The 18,046-nt window shown below is 41.9% G+C and overlaps 1 protein-coding gene across 4 annotated transcripts in view; it reads right to left on the bottom strand.

The window, feature by feature from the left end:
* The window catches only part of sipa1 (signal-induced proliferation-associated 1), a 34,466-nt gene extending 18,960 nt beyond the window's left edge, over positions 1 to 15,506 (bottom strand). For 3 of the 4 annotated variants that reach the window (XM_069146580.1, XM_069146582.1, XM_069146583.1), the window contains exon 1: positions 15,181 to 15,506. The gene's annotated coding sequence lies outside the window, so the exon portion shown is untranslated. Of the gene's footprint in view, positions 1 to 2,629; positions 2,707 to 15,180 lie in introns of those variants that run through there. The other variant, XM_069146581.1, reaches the window with a different exon arrangement.
* Between the last annotated feature and the right edge of the window lie 2,540 nt (positions 15,507 to 18,046).

Raw genomic sequence — 18,046 nt, forward strand, 5'->3', positions numbered from 1 at the left:
TGTCAGCAGGAAGTGCTGTTAAAACTCAAGTGGATTCTGTCTGCTCCTCAAAAAGAGGAAACGAGGCCTGTATTACACTTGTATTTTAGTTTTAAACCAACTGATTCTGCATGGGATCAATGTCAGCACTGTCTTCTGTGCCTGCTTTCTGATTAGTTGTGGTAGTAGAGGACAACAATGATCCAGGTTTTTACACGAGCATATAAATGCTTGTGTTGTGTTCAGACTATATGTTATATTTGATCTTAAGCGCTAACTTTAACTTGTTAGTTCTCTAATTCATTAACATTTTGAAGTCTCTACAGCAGAGGGACACAACTCGTTTCCAGTGAAGAGCAAAAAATTTATCTGGATTAAGGGCCACGGGCCCAAAAATAAATGTTTATGTTATGTGAAATTACCTTTTATTAAAATGCAACACATTTTACACCAAATTTACATTTCAAATCTAAAATAAAACTTTTGTTTAAAACATAAAGCATCCATATGCTTCTTTTTAGGAAAACAAGCATGTTGTGGTATGCCAAAACATAAACAATGTGGGCCAAACTTGGCCTGTGGGCCCCTAGTTGGTCTGCCCTGCTCTACAGATGGACAAACAGGAATATGTTGGAAGGCCTTGGTTTTTCTCCCCGACAACACAATAGCCTGATCCTGTGTTGATTTACCTCTCAGCAACAAGCATCTTCACCTCAGACGATCATGTTTTGGTTTTAACCATTTATATCAACAATTAAACACATTCTTGTTTGGTGGTGTGTCTCTGCTCGTGTAATGCTTAAAAAAACAAGCAGATTGTTGCTTTGCTCATTATCCAGCATTCAAATAACCACCATGTTCAATTTGTTTGTAATCATTGTAGAATGTAAATACCTCTGCAGGTTATTTAATCCTAGTAATTTTCCGTAACAATACAGAGGACATGCCCTTTATGTCGTCAGTGGTACCTCTGGCTTGGGTGTATGCAGCCTTTACACAAAAGGTTTGTCTTACAAACAGGCTGCGGTCCCATATGATTGAATGACATGTGTAACAACGGACTATAAAATTACTTCCTTGCCTGCCTGAACTGATGTGAGGCTGATTATTTTGTGTACACGTGACAAACAGACGGTGCACCGCAGTATTGAAGGACAATCAAGAAAAACATATTTTAGCATCTCTGATTGATCCAGGCTTCTCTCGCCGTGACAATCCAAGACATTTCCGGCCATGTGTGGTTCCCCATTACACACAAGCCCCGGCTCACATAAAGCAGCCTCTGTGCACTGTCTACATGGTGCCAGGGATTCTGACATTAAAAACCAGCTCATGTTTCTCTCTGGGAACTTCCAAATGTTCTCAAACATCATTACCCATGTGGGCAAAAAGGATGCTGCGTATCTGCAACCATTAGGTGTAGCATCATCTGCATGATTCACAATGCCTTGAACAAGTGTGAGCAATCAATTCTCTCCACTGTCTCAAAGTGGGCACGCAGATTACTAGCAGCAGCTTCTTTTTTGAAAATCACAGATTGCTTCATGTTGTTACAACAATCTGAACTTCCAGGCTCAGTCAGAAACACTCCTGCTCTCCACCAACACATAGCGCAGGCTGAACTTGGACACGTATCACTCACTTCCTTTGTAACAATCACATGTTCCTGAGCTTCTTAAGACCCCCAACCCATGAATCAGTCCTTGTTTCCATAGCAACCTGCCTGGTGCCACCCTCTCTATGTGGTATCCAGTCCACCAGAGCTTTATAATAACCCTGTTTACACAACTGAAATGGCTTGACTTTTCTCAAAAAAGCCCCTGGCAGATGCTGTTTGTGACAGAAACCTTAGTCACATTCTTCAGAAAACTACAATAAAAAATAACAAGCGCAAACAAGGCAGAAAAATGACAATATCATTTACCTTAATGCATTTAAAACACAACAGATGATGGTTCTCAGGATGGATCATGAGCTCCAGAGTCAGAAACAGATGATGTGTATTAGATCTATATAGATTTGGTGGCTGCCGAACTATAAAAGTAACTTTAACCTGAATTTTCACCAGAATTTTATCAATTTGGTATGATAACATTTGGAAAGTCTGGAAGAGCCCCACGATTTAATTATTTCATCCGCAGTCAAGTTAGCATAGGGCTAAACTTGAAGGAAGCCAGCTCAATTAGCAAAAGTCTCTGGTGCGTATGCTTTGCCCATATAGCATGTTCAGTAGGCATTCATGGAGCCAGTGTGGGAATGTCTCACCAGACACTAGATTTAAAAACTCAGATATCTACAGATCTCTGAAAGACAGGCAGGGGAAGAATTAATCAGCAATGTGTGAACTCGTTTAGCAAGGGCTTGAATGTAAAAGACAATAATTCATATGTAAAAGTCCCGCACTAGCTTTAAAGCAGTCTGTACAGAAAGAAAACACTATTATACCTCCTACAATCCAGCTGGATGCTGAGCCTCATAGAAAACACGTACAAAACTGAAAAACATGAGAAAATGTGAAGGTGGCACAAGTTAAGATATTTTTCATCACTGTGTGAGGGTAATAGACACATTCCCTTTGAATCAGAATCAAGTAAAAACACATAAAGTGTCTCTTTCTGAAAGAGTTTCTTTCTTATAGTAATTTTCTTACCATTTGTAATATGTGATGTCTTCAAGCAGATGTTCATTGATCCAGAATAGTATTTAAAATTCACATTACCAGCCCCTTCAGATGTGACCTCTGACTGAACAGAAACTGTCCTTTGTGTTATCGCTATAGAGAAGTGTGCTATATACCTTATGTAGAAGTACAAAGTCAAGAGGAACTGCAGTGTTTTGTCCCTGCCCCCTCAAGTTTCTGCTCAATTTGTTTGAGAAGCTGTTGTTTGTAAATTCAGTGCTGATTATTTAAATGTCACCGTACAGTACTTCCTCCCAACACAAATCGGCAAAGCTTTGTCTTTTAAAACAGCAACGCCTTGATCCACAAGACTCTGCTATCCAAGAAAAAAAAAATGCACAAATTATTAATAACCAGCTTAATGTTTTTCCCAGGATATCTCTAGCTGAACAATCTTCTGAACAAATATGAGTCTGGCTCAAAGCAAATAATACGATCATAAATGGATAATTTCGTAATAGCAGGACTGACTGAGTGGCAATACAAAAATAACTTTATTACTATTATTATTATGATGGCTTCAGACAATAAACAACGAGGGGAAGTTTGTTTTTTTCAAAAGCTTTCAGTACGGCTGCTGCTGGTCAGATTGTAAATGTGCATGGTTTTTGTTGCGATGATTCTCACTGGATACCTTCGACAGTGAGGTTACCTTTAGGTGCAGTTTATTTGTCTGTTTATCAGCAGGATTATAGAAATATAACTGGCTTGACTTTCATGAAATCAAATTTTTATGATTTCATAATTTTCATGAAAGGGTGTAACATAAGCAGAAGAAGCAATACAATTTTGAATCCATATCCAAATCACTTTCGTTAACATTGTGTGTCAGGGTATTTTGCCTACTAAAAGCCATACATCTGAAAACCGTGCACTTTAGATGGTAATGAAGCTCAATCGTGAAAAACATAATATATTATAGAAATACAATGACTCACAATACAATGACTGTGTCACAATACACACTCTCGTGTACCAGTAATCCTCTGGGATACACATGTACTTACTCAAACTTAATACAACAAGAAGTCATTACGGAGTATTTGGGTACAGAAGATTCACAGGAGAAAATGAGAACTGGTACAGTTGTAACATGACCAAAATTATAAATATACAGTCGTGGCTGCTGATTTGCAAATCATAGAAGAGTGGACTATTGGCCTTGGAGGAGGTGTGCACTCTCCGAGGGCCCTTTTAGCTTGAAACCTGTTTCCAGCACAAAAAACAATATTGTAACGTTTAATTCTTGGCTTCAGTATGAATCTCTTCAATCACTTTTGCCGTACTGAACTGAAATAAATACACAGTGTTTATGTTTTCCCTAAAACTAAAGAAGACTAACATCTTCATTATAGAGCAGCTGCATCATTTTCTAATATAATAAGTACATGTACAGTAGATCACTGTTCATGCACATTATTTTCAAGAGATATCAGGTAGCAGCACACATCAGCTTTCCTTTCTTCTGTACAAAGAAGCAACTACGCCGTACACTAATCCATCCACAGTGTGCACACGTTTCTCCATGTCAGTCGGAGTAGCAGTTGATGAAAACCATGCTTGACCCCCAATGCTCCCTGAGCCACAGAAACCACTGAAACACGTTGTATTAAATGGCTCTGGAGAGGCGCTGCACAGAATTGAATCTGGTGATCTTTTGGAATGATTTACATTTCTATGATCTGGCTGTTTTACCATATACACTTCCATATGTCCTCTGTGTCTCTGCAACCGTAAGAAAAACCTGAGTCCTTCTCCTGCCTTTTATCCACATCCTTCTGGACATAACTGGTCTGACTGTGTCAAAACAGCTGTATGATTAGTAGTGCTATTCAAGTTCTGGATTCATTAAAAATGATAGGCAGAATAAAACTGTTTTCTTCTGGCAGAGATTCAGTTCAGGGGGGATGACCCAGACATGTAGCTGATGCACTCCAGGATTTTTTTTCAAAGCTCTGGAACATCCACTAAGACCACTGGGAGGCTGCTGCCTGCTGCCCTCCGCAGACTCCCTACCAGAGCCGGTCTGCGTCCCTGAGAAACTCAATAATGCATGTAGACAGCAGTGTTTAATCCTCCGTCTCAGAACTTAAAACTCAGCCGGTGGACAGTGATGATCTCAGTATTGTGCTAACATACTCTCGTTAAACTAGACTTTACTTTAGTGCTGAAAAATCTTGTGTCCGACAGAAGTTAAAGGTGTGCCCGAAATGTCAAATTACACAGTGGTGCAGCATAATCTAAAGTCCCCCTCCATTTAAAAATGTAATTTGGTAAATGTTTGAGTTTGAGTTGAGTTGAGTTTAAGTTTCACTGTACAGACGGATATATGGATAATGTTGTCCCTCTGAAGAAGAGAGTAATGAATCAGAGGAAGTTGTCTCCATGGTACAACTCACTAGAGTTAAACTGGTGGACTGCATTGCCCATACTGTACACTGAATATTAAATTTTTGTGATTAGACATCATCATTATATCCAGTGTTTGGACATTTGAAATACAAAATATTTTTTCACAGAATCTGGATTTTTAAATAAGAGGGGAGGCATTGTTTTTATCGGAAAATCACATTAGACACTAATTATTATTTAAAGCAGATTATTTTTATAGATATCTTCAAATATGCATTGAAGAAAATCTTTAAGGACTCCATCTACTGTTTCTTGGACAACATTGTCTTTTTCCTTTTGCACCAGATTCACTTTAAGGGCCATTACTGCCCAGGGTAAATGTTTGGTTAAACTGATTATAGTAAGTGTGTCCCACTTCCACGTTAAGTCCAGGACAAGGTTAATGAGCCTCTAGTGTACTACGTTAGGACACAAGAGGAAGTCAGAGTCATATCAAACATGCACCGTTTTGGGGAAGTCATGGCCACTTGACTTATTCTGCACCCGCTCATGTAAGTCTGCGTCCTGTGAAACAGGAAGCGATGAGTGACTTCTGAACCCTGAGAGGATGGGTGTCGTCATCATTTCTACTCAACAATTCCACACCTACAGTAGAGAGGCTGCCACACTGCAGCATGAATGAGCAGATTCTAGCTTTCTGCCAGTCACTGAAGTCAATTCAACCTTCAGCTCATGGGCTTTTATCATAATTACCGCTGATGGTGCAGTCATTTGAGGAGTTTAATGGTAAAAGATAGCGTCCTGATCTTGACGACTGAGATTTGATCTGTTTTACCTTCGGGTGAATCTGCAGCAATCGGCTTAACAGCTTAGCAGCAATTAGATCTGATCAGCGACAAAAGTTGTGCTCTTACTGCAGGCTTATCACCTCTATCACATCAGGTTGCCGCAGTTGTTTAGACCAGTGACTTATTGTTCTGCTTGTCGAAGATGGAGTTGTGAAATGCACATCTTGCCTGCTCATATGTGATGAAAGCCTTTCATGGCAGCAAATGGTTTTACATTATTATTATTATTATTATTATTATTATTATTATATGACAATTATACATGAAAATGGAAAAAAAACAGCAGTAATAGTAACATTTGGCAACATGCACATTACTGGACTTCAGTAGTTTTGTTTTAAAGGTGCAATATGTAAGATTTTTAGTTTATAATGTTCAAAAATGATCTGAATTAATCCACAGTGTTAAGAAACAACAGTGTTAATGTGGAGTCAGAGACATCTATGTATTGTGTTGCAGAGACATCTACTGAAGTTAGCATGCTGACCAACCAGCACCGGCCCGTACAGCATGTAATACCATTTTGTACGGTGAATCACAAGTCGTAAAAACACTCTTGATAGGCAATGGCAAAGTGGACAGCGCGTAGAGGTCACACAGGCTAACAATTTAGCAAGCTAACAGGCGGGTAATGTAATGCAGGAAATGAAAAGGCACAGAGGGCAATTATGTGGCCTTTGAGAAGATCAACATTTCCCTCTGGTGTAGGCTATTATCGAAGTTATGAAGAAAAACCCTGCATGACTAATGTTACAATAAATTAGCCTAATAATCGTTTAAAAATGAACTTCTAGGGCTTCTGCCGTTTCTGTAAACATCAGCAAACACATAACAACCTGTGAACTTGAGGCTTAAAGAAAATGTCAAGTTCTGACGTCATGAATACGAGGGGGGCCATTCATAAGGACTCTTCTCGTGTATATCGTGAATACAACCCCATCTAATCACAGAAAAACATATAGCCACCAACTACACGGAGGGAAACAACGTAATAATTTAGCCCAAACTGCCAAAACTTTGAGGGCTGTGCTGAGGGCAGACTGACCGAATGGAAATTGACTCATTATCGCCTCTAAATGTACATAGTGGTATTACAAGTCGGGACTTAAATCCTACATATTGCACCTTTAACTCTGGCCTCTTCCTTTTTAAAATGTCCACTTCGTAGTCTCAGGGTCAGCTGCTCCTGTGTCACTGTCTCTCCTTATAGTTAAAAGCTGCCGAACGATTCTTAACCACAAGATCTAAATCAACTCCTAATAGTGATTGATTTTGGGAAATTTAAAGCCAGGCTCAGTCTCACTCTCCTTATTGATCGTACTCAACCCTGCTACTTTTGAGATCAGGTTGCATTCCTGCTGCCGAATATGTGACACTGAACTGAAGCAGCTGCAGTGCTTTTAGGAGAGTAAATGTGTATTAATGTGGCTGGATCTGATTCAGAAAATGAGTTCACTCTAATGCCCTACACTTGCTTCAGGCATCCTCAATCTTCCTCGCCAAACTCCCCCCACTGCGCGCACACACGCACGCACACACACACACACACACACACACACACACACACACACACACTGCGGACAGTGAATTGGGCCAAGTCTAGAGGCTTCTAAGCGGCTGGTGCTGCTGCACTGTCTTTTTTTTTTGCGATGTGTTTTATCTCTCTTCTTCATTCAAACTGTTTTGCAAACGTCAGTCAGAGCTATTGGTCCCCAAAGACACATAAGCCTGCATCCCCGGCACCTGGTGCTCAATGGGCCGATATAAAAAAAATAAGAGGATGACTGTGAGGGCAAACAAAAAAACAGCAGGTTTGTGAAGAATCTAAAAAAAGATTTATACCATTAATGAGATTAACACTTTGCTATGACAGAAGCTAGTCTTTAAGCCAACAAGTACGACCAGTTGGATCCTGTCAATGATAATCTTTCATGCGAGCATTTTTGCCTTTTAATATTATAAATTTATCATGACTGGTCATTGAATATTTGCTCTTCAGGGTGATGCAGAAGCTGTTGGTGAAGATTTCCTTCAAATATAACAACCGAAGGATCACAGCTTGATCCTAAAAAATACACAAAGCCACCACTTCACCTATGTTATTTCAGCTATTCGTCTGGTCAGTTAAAGCATATCTACAATAGCTGAATCTTACTTATTTATTTTATCGTCATAAGATTAAAAAAAAAAGAAGTTTTGACAGCAAAATTAAGTGGAAATACTAGATGTGTGTCAGCTTCGCTGTATGGCTCTGTTGTAATGGTTATCTGTGGAGGTCACGGCTTCCATATGCTCTACAGGATGAACTGGCCTCTCCACACAATAACATACCTTTAATTTCATGGAGTGCTGCTCTGCTTCAGATGTGTCCTTCAAAAATTGAAAATAAGTCTTCTGCCTCATACATTATTAATGAGGCTGGGCGAAAGGGGGGGTTGAGGGTTGGCATGATGTTAATTATTCATTAGTTGGTTGCTCCCTTGTCCACTCTCGTACCACTGAGGATGCACGCGCAGACGCTGGAGGTCATTTGTTACGATTTATAACCAAGTCTGCGTCTGACTTCTGTGTCTCGTGTCATACAGTAAATGGTTGAGGTCATCTTATGTGTGACTTCAGTGGTGTCTGGGCCATTTTCAGTTCATTTTTTTATGTCTTTTCGTAAGTAGACGCAGTTTTACTTAGAAAACAAGCTGCTAGAATGCGGAAGAGTCAAATAGTCAGAGCTGGGAGTCAGAGCAGAAAGTTTAATGAATCAGTGCATGTAAACATGATTTGCATTATTTTAACTCGGTGAACCTCCCCCCTCAGTTAGTGGAAGCGTTTTTAGAGAACCGCCTTCGATGGCATTGTCCACACTACAACCTCACTTCCTCTACTAATAAATAGTACAATTTAATACTGATGCATTCAAATACAAATTTCAGTACTATTGTTTCTATTGTAAGCTACGTGCTGTTACCCCACAGCTACCTAACTCACGCCATTGTTTGACATGTTATGTGCCGTGACATCAACACTGTGTGCTAGCAGAGCACTGCCACATCCTGTATATCTGAAAATACACCTTGTGGTAGGCTGCGAGTGTGACGGAGAGAGTCAAGGCCTGAATGTGAGAGAAGGTTTCAGAGCATGTGTGTCTTTGTGTGCATTTGCTGACTCTATAAAACAGTGGCCGTGCCTTTTAGATGTGGCACACTGTCCACACAGTCACAGGAAGAGCAGCTGTCCCTCTGCGACTGCCCTGTGTGTGTGTGTGTGTGTGTGTGTGTGTGTGTGTGTGTGTGTGTGTGTGTGTGTGTGTGTGTGTGTGTGTGTGTGTGTGTGTGTGTGTGTGTGTAAGGGGGGGAGGGTGGGTGTGGGTGTGACAGGGAAAGGAACTGACCCTCAGCTTCATGACTGCATCTATTATGTTGAGTTCAACGGCTCACTGTTACCCCCTCCGTCATCTGTGTGACCAGTTCTGAGGCGGAGGAAACGACATCACTCAATATTGCTTTAATAGCACTCTGAAGTGTGACTCTACCTTGTCTACTGTCAGGAGGAAGAGACGCCGACCTCCTCTGCTTCCTCGCTGTCCCTATTGTCCACTGAAATGTAGCCGAGGGCTCGTGAAATGGCTGCAGCGCCAACACGACCCAAACTGGGCCCCATTTTTCAGCTTAAAATCTTTGTTTGTGGGAGCAAGTCGAACCCAAAGCTCTCAATAAGTGTTGTGTTAGGAGTTGCTGGTCCATCAGCGGGGACAGGCCACTCCTAAATGGTTGCCATTAGACTTACAAGCTACACTGGTTCCGTCTATGCCCATTATGATCTCAGAGGACACAAATTGCTGTCATTATTTTTAGAAATAGACTAATGTCTCTTGTTGACTTTCACAGCAAAGATGTCTCCCATTAGGTCATTCTTTCTGATTTTCCAGCGAGACCACACACCTACACCAACACCGAAATCAAGGTCGATACAAGTCAGTGAGAAGATTACAGCTCTTACTTCTGATATAACGAGGAGAATTTCTGCATGAGATGCTTCTTGTTATTTTGAATTTTTCGCCCCTATGTATTATACATTTTCCTGTCCTACCATTTCTTCTTATTTTTTCCTTCATGGTATAATATACAAATATTGTTAGAAATGTACAGTTAATAACAAATCTACGCATTTTTGCAAGAAAGTATAAAAAAAAAGTTGGAAAAAGCAGCCGTAGTGTAGTGTTGGATGCACTGCACCTCTAAAGCAACTCTTCAGAAAACTTGCACCTTTACTTTGATGCTAACATAGTGACGATAAGCATAGAGCTAAAATTGTGAGGGAAAATCTTGCTTACAAACTGTTTTCAGGGGGGTTCACTGTACATTTGCATATTGCAGGCCTTTGCTGCAGTTCTCTTCTGCCTGGTGGCCTTGTGTCATTTACACCAGCAGCTCTGCACCTTCTGACCTACATAAAAAAAATAAAAAATAAAACAGCTCTTGCACCAATATGCTAACTACACTGACACAGACAGCGGCTGACTTACGGGAAATGTTCTGTAATGCTATGCACGTAGACTGTGGTCGTAAGAAGGAACAGGTTCTGTGCATCTATGACTTCAGACTCGTAAATGAAAACACACGGCGTGTCGCAAGGAGGCCGCTATGCATTTTGGGAATTACAAGTGAGTCCTAATGCCTGCATGATGATGAGACAGCACAGATGTAAAGTTTATTAATGTATGCCTAGAGCCAACATTATCATTTCAGCTGCTAATGTTTTTCTTCACCAAGTTATAACCTTGACACAACTTCTGTGACTGCCGGGCACATATTTGCGTCACATTAATAAAAAATAACTCAGAAAAAGGGGAAGTGTGGCATAATTTGAATTCATAGCAAACGAGAGACACCAGACCAACTCTCTTCCTTCCTATGCCACGAAGATCACGTCTGTCAGTCAGTTTCCTGTGTGTGGTCGCTGTGCTGTAGCACCAAAAGGTAAACGTGCTCTCTCCTCTCACCTCTTTATCAGCGATGCTAAATGCAACGTAAATGAAACGGTTGAGGATGCAGTTTCCTCCTCACAGTTGTGACAGAACAAAGAGCCTCTTCAGTCTGAAATAAATACAATGATGATCTCAAAAATGTCCCCAGAATAGAATACTTCATGAGAGTATTTTTAAACTCCCATCAGTGAGGGATGTTTTCTGCCGTTTTGCTCTCCATCGACCGAGCATGGCGATGAAGTGACGTGGTGCGAGCGTGAATGGTTGGTCCTGGTGTGCTTTCAGTGGCTCTGAATGCCCTTGAGTGCACTTCTCCTGTAATAGCATTGAGAACAATGAGAAGGAGCCGCTGCACCGCTTAATGGTTTAATCTATGCATGACATAACTGAGAGGGACATTGTGATTAGGGACAATAATCTTGAATATATTTCTGGAAAGGGGCATTTTACAACATGGACTAAGTTGAGGGATTTTATTCATGTGGGTCGTACTCACAGCAGATGCTTACATAAATATGTCTCATGAAGACAGCCGCTTCCACATATTTTAGGACTATTACGTCAGAGTTTTGTTGTTAGACATGCCTGACTCAGTTACTATTTCTATCTCTTTCTGAATAGAACATACAATAGTTATGAAAACAATTACAACATCATTTATTTAAATATGTCGAAAACATGATTCACCAACACTGATCATGTTCGTTGTACTTGAAGGACCTATTTCTCTGTTCATCCTCGATTTCACACTCATACAGCTGATGGATTTTGCGAGGGGTTTTGAAAGTGATATTAATGACTATTATTCCCCTGTGTAATTTTGAAAATCTAACAAAATTGTCTTGTGCAGACAGTGGGTGTAACAAAATCACTGAGGAACACTTTAATAGCTAAAGTCTCTGTGTGGAGCTCTGAGGCTGCTGAGAATCGACTCCCCAAATGATAAAATCTCACTGAATATACCAACTCATCTCAAATGTGCAGTTCTACTGTAGCCGACACTGAATCATAAATCATTCTCCTCCATTTTGTATATTTTATGCTGCTTTCTATTTGTGCAAAGTGACACTGGATGGTTCCAAAAGGGCAACAGCTTCGGACAAAACCAATGAGGCCGGATCTTCCATTAAGATGGCCAACAAGGGGACAGGTGACAACAGAGAGCACAAGTTAAGAGGATCCAGCCAGTGGCTTACACCGCCGGCATCCTGCCATCCGATGAGGGGAAGGCTCCGCCTGTCCAACTGCCTTCCTCACTGAGCCCCCCGCTGGGAGCCTGCCGGGGTGTAGCCATGCAAAATGGCTCCAAATTAGAGGAATGATCCAATGCTGACTCAGACCAGAAGAAAGTCTGCCTGGTAACCTGCGACATGTTTATCTAAATCTCAATGATTGAGTGCAAAAACAGACTCAAGTCCCAGTGCTCTAATTCCATGCAAGATTTTGGACTATTTTTTATTCAGATACAGTCTCATATCGAGCAGTCCAAACTGAAAGTAACATTTTTGCAGCCTGCCATTTACTTGTGGTGAAGTCTGGTAATTGTTGACTATTGCCAGCTATTTGCTGAAGCTGATGCTCAGAGGACGAGGAGACATTTTAGGAGTCACAGTTTCATTCTGCACAAAAAACAGACAAACAAAGCTTAAATCCTAGCAGACAAACAGCCTCAGAAGATATTAGTCTGGATCTACCAGCTGAATGGTTGCTGATGTCAGAGGCCACATGGTGACCGAGGAAGCACAGGATTATTTTATGGCACTGCCAATAAGAAAACAATGAGAGCTGACAGATAAATCTAAATCCACATGTCACTCACATGTATACAGTGGAGCTCTCTTGGCTCCTGTTTGGTGCAGGAAATAAAAGTGGGCCAATCGATTCAAGAGTCTCCTGTGACTCCTTTCCCCTCCTACTCAACCTGGAATAGTACGCGTCCCGCAGAGGAAGCCTCTCACAGGGAAAAGACACACATGGGTTGTAAATTTTTGCCTTAAAAAAACAGAATTTCTTTATTCTTTTAGTCCTGGACGTTTCAGTTTCTATCTGTGACAGTGGACGACAAAAAACTGTTTACAGGAGGCTTTTTGGGGGGGGATTTGTTAAAATGTGTTAAATACATAACTGAAATCCCAATACTGACTCACTCTCAGCTTTTAAGGGTTGACTATAGTGTCCACATCAGATGTGACTCCAAAATGTGTTTATATCCTGTTGTCTGCAAACCGGAGCTGAAATATTCAGTCAGTTCATCGACTGCAGCAATTTGGATAATTGATTAACTATTTAAGTAATGTCATGATTTGCTATTTTTTTTTTTTTTTATGTTATTAAACTTAATATTTTGGGTTTAGTTTGACAAAACAAGCTGTTTGAACACATGAGCATACATTTTCACTATTTTCTGACACTGTATAAGCCAAACAATTGATTCATCGACAGAAAACAACCCACAGATGAATCAAGAATGAAAATAATCCTTCGTCACAGCCCTAATCCCAGTGCCTCTTATGTCTAACCATCACTGCTATACAAAGCTCTAACTCCAAAGTAATAGCAGGCAGATGTGTAATCGTTTGAGGTGATTTGATTATGGAAAATAATGACGCTAATTGCTTCACTGCTTTACCAGTTGAGTGGTGACTTAGAAGTCCAGGAGAGAGGACAAGTAACAAAGCTGTTGTGTTTGGCCAACGAAAACAATTCTATGGCATCAGACGACACAGAGGCCGCAGACGGAGGATTTTTACTGTTGTCATACTGTAAATGCAGTGGATGGCAGCAGAACAAAAGTCAGCAGCAGCAGCCGAGTTGGATGATCAGGCTGCACGCTGGGAGCACCATTATATCAGTGCACTACATGCAGACATGCTTATCATTCGCCATCATGAAGGACTGTAGATGGAGGAGAACGAGGTGGATTTTCATACGCACACCTAACTGTCTGCTCAAAGTTGACCCCGATGAACAATGATCACACCCTCCTGCCAGTCAATGCAAACACGATGCCACGAAGTCACATCCAGTCATCACGTGGCCTTTCTCCCATCCAGCCAGCGCTGACTGCATTTCAACATTTAAAAATGCTAATATCAGCCACACTGAATAAACCACGCAATGAGGAACCATGCAGCTCAATATAAATTAAATGCTCCGTCCTTTGAGTGCACTGGCTTATGTAAGCTGCTGCTCGTCTTCCCCCCCGCTCAGCTCTTCATCTCTGCTTTTCTTTCCCTACAGCAGCCTATCCAGCCCCCTGAAGCCCGAGCGTCTCGTAAACACACAGCCCCATCCTAAATTAGAGAGTGCAGGGGGTTGGTGTGGAGGGTGAGGTGGGGATGGGGGGCGGGGGGGGGGGGGGGCAAGGAGGAGGAGGTGGTGGTGGTGGTGGTGGTGCGGGGGTGAGGCTGACTCCTGCATCCCTCATTTTCTCTGCCACCTTGAAAACAACACCCCAATTCCGATTTTGTGCTTCTCCATTCCATCATTGTCTGCACATCACATGCAGTGCTGTTACAATCCTCTTTATCCACACAAATCCCAGCACGCTGCAGACTCATAGTATTTATTTTTTGTGTGGAAAAACATGTATCTGGAATAAATCCTGATCCTCTTTTTGTTCCTGCATCTTCTTTCTTTTTTCTGTCTCTCTTTCATTCCCTGAGTGTCCCTCCATCTATCCCTCCCCCTCCCCCTCCCTCCACCTTGCACTCATCTCTCTGAGTCCTGCAGCCACGAGCGCTCTACAGCAAAGGTTTCGCAGTGCCTTTCCTGACAATGTCACAACACTGCTTTTGAGACAATCTTAGCCTCGTAGGAGAGTGCACAATGGAGGGAGACGGGAAAGATGATTTTGTGTGTGTGTGTGTGTGTGTGTGTGTGTGTGTGTGTGTGTGTGTGTGTGTGTGTTGGGGGGGGGGGGCGGGCTGTAGTGTCGGTAGAGGAGGAGGGGAGGAGGGCAGGCCTGGCATAAAATGCGACAAAGGTTGCGAGCTGGTTTTAAACACACAATGTTGCGTGTTAAATGGTGTATTGGGCGCCTCAGCTCACTGCATTAAATGCATTTTTTTTTTAAAGAGGTGACATCAACACAATGGGCAGAGAGGCAGAGGGAGGACAAACTGCATGATATGATAATGCCAAGCCATTATTTCATATCCTCTGTTGCTCTCAGACATTGTCTCTGGTTGGACTGGGTGACTAGAAGGGCATATGCATGCCTTTACAGAGGTATGTGGCATACACGGGGTGCAGATCCAACCATCTGAATTCATTATCATCAGAAAGAGGACACGGGGAGGCTGGAATGTAAATCCTCCGTACAGAAAGAAAAGGCTTACCTCCACATTTCAGTTGTGCTCGACCCTGCCTTGTTTCATCCTGTTCCTCTCTGCCGACTCCCTCCCCTTCTCTCCCCATGACAGCATTTTTCTGCTATCTATCTCCACGGTGAGGCTCTTTCTCCTCCTCCTCCTTCAGTTCCTCCTGTCTGATGTCCTCTTCCTCTCTCCAAAAATAAAAATAAAAAGCAGCGAAACGCACACTTCCCGATCTCTGTGTCTACCGGCTCCCTCTATTCCGTTGTTAAAGTCAAGAGGCAGGTTGATTTGTGCTGTCCTCCTCCCTCTTTCTCCCCTCTCGCGCTGATTCTATTCCATTCACATCACACTAAAGCCAACCCCCTCTTTCTCCTCCTCCTCCTCCTCCTCCTCCTCCCTCTCTCTCTATCACTCACAGCTTCACCCCTCCTCCTCTCCTTGACAGAGAGAGGTTGAGGCAACGATGGACGGACAGCAGCGCCCGAGAAGAGAGCTCTCTGTGTCTCACAGTGAAATCCTAAAAGACTTCATTTAGCCATGAGTCTGAATTTTAACATTTGCTGAATCAAAGGTTCAAAATCCTCAGACAGCGACATGGCACGCACAACCAGAAATGTGGCAGATCAGATGATGATGCAATGTTGTATCAAGACAGACACCTCCTACAGTTTTTAAACCTTTCTTGTGCTGATGGAAACAAACATCAAACAAAGTCTCTTTCTTCTGTGTCAAAACAGACACTTCTGCACAAGAGAGATAAAGGCACCACAGCTCAGGGGCAAAGGTGAAACTGGCAGTGTGTGTGTGTGCGTGTGCGTTTATTTGTAGAGACTTCTGTGTACTCCCCAAACGTGGCCAGTGTGGGTCGAGATCTTTACAAACAATCAACCTGCCTGAGAACAATGAGAGCGCAGGAGTATATAACAACACAGCTCGACTTTTCCTTCCCCATCAGCCACTGCACCGACTTACAAAAACACATACCTGTGAATTTGGGTAAACCATTTTAATGATGCGCAGGATAGGAGAAGATGAATCACGCTGCTTTAACCTACACAGCAGCAGAGCTGAGTGTCCGGCACCATCCCCCTAATTACTGCTGGAGTTTTCGACCCGGCCGTACCATATGGCTGTGTGTGTGTTACGAGGTCAGCGGCTCTGGTCTGAGGTTGGGGGCAGGGAGGAGGCGGAGGAAGAGGAGGCGGAGGAGGAGGAGAAGCCTGCGTTGCTGGTCGTGTGTGTCTTGAAGAGATAAGAAAAATAAAAACAGAGGGAAGAGTTGATAGTAGTCGAAACAGTTTTATAAAAAACAAACACACCTCTGTGTGTCCCATCGGTGGTCGGGAGGCGTTTGTGGAGACAGCTGCTTCTGTTTTTATGATGAATCCACGAACAATAAGGCAATAAAAAGGTGAAGCTATCAAGTAAAATATCTCTTACATTTTCATTCACCCAATGTGTTGTTCATGAGCATCTTACACAAACAGTATGAACTAAATAATTTAAAACAAATTTAAACATTAATATTCTGAATTTCCAGACTGGTTTTTTATAACAAATTTTACATCCAAGTCTAATATAATCTGCCCATTTTCTTCCTGTTATACAATTAATTAACTTCATTAATTAACATATAAATGCATAGTGCTGGTGCATGATTTGTGATGGTCTGACTCAACTGAATCTGGTTTTAGAGAGGACATAGCCTCACAACTCTCAGTGTTGCAGTGACACCAAGTGGACATTTTCCTTTAGGGCCAAGAAGTCTCATGCACTTTTTACAGCTCTGCAAAGCAACGCATCTATCGTGCAAGTTTTGTCCTTCTTGTGATATAATACATTTTTCGAGGCATCATTTTCTACAGACATGAAGTTTGAAACAACTGCAAATGATGGGCAGCGCTCAGCCATCCTCTTTATAAAGACCAACATTGATTCTTTAAATTTAAAGCATAGTAAGATACAACCACAAAGAAAGAGTGCTTTTTAGTTATTGTACATTAGCTTCCATTTGCAGAACATTTAACAGATTCTATTTTTTTTTCCACCAGAGTGACCAGAATGGAGTTTTAAAGAATCTGCTTTAAGTCTTGTCTACATCCTCGGTGAGTTTTTCAGAGTACAAGTATCTGAAGCCAAAAATATAATAAATAAATAAAGCCCCTGGGTCTGTGGCTCCAAATAATACAAATTCTGCCACCAGACAGGAATCAGGATGAGGAAATGTAGATGTCAGGAAGACTTCCCAGATGTAGGGAGGATATTAGATTAGTGTGAAATTCCTCTCCGTCCTCGTGAGGACTGCTGTGGCTCTGCCAGGTGCAGAAAGAAAATGGGTGTGAGGTGACGTTGGGACAGATTTCACCAGAGTTGCAGAGAAATCGAGTGTAAAGCGAGGCTGAGGATTCAAACTTGACCTTCAGGAGGTGACAGCAGCAGAGCACTGTGCTGTTTGATGCGGCTGCATTGACCCCTCAATGAATTGGTGCCTTCAGCAAAAAAAAAAACAATGCCGCATTTATCAACATTGAAGTTTGCACAACTACCTTCAACAACTGAGGGTGTGATATAGGATCGTTTAGACGGTCAACTGTTTGCCTACCTTGTCCTGTCCAGCAGTAAAGATGTCAGTCAGCAACAGGCATGACGTGCAGTTGTTCCTCACACATGCGGCGGTGCTTTGCTTAAAATTTGATTCATTGCAATTGTCCACATTCCGTCGGCAGTTGAAACCGATTTAAAGTGGTCAGTTTGCATTACTGAATTTGCTTTAAACAAGTATCCCTCGTGCCAGACTTCAGCATGTGGTTTAAACTGTTGCATACAGGACAGTAAAATTACAATGCTGCCCCCTGGTGGTCGCGCCAATGCAAAATGCTGCGAAAAC

The sequence above is a fragment of the Embiotoca jacksoni genome, unplaced genomic scaffold (assembly GCF_022577435.1).
Source record: "Embiotoca jacksoni isolate LCO1_2020_lvr unplaced genomic scaffold, fEmbJac1.0.p SCAF_13, whole genome shotgun sequence".
In the NCBI taxonomy this organism is placed as follows: Eukaryota; Metazoa; Chordata; class Actinopteri; family Embiotocidae; genus Embiotoca; species Embiotoca jacksoni.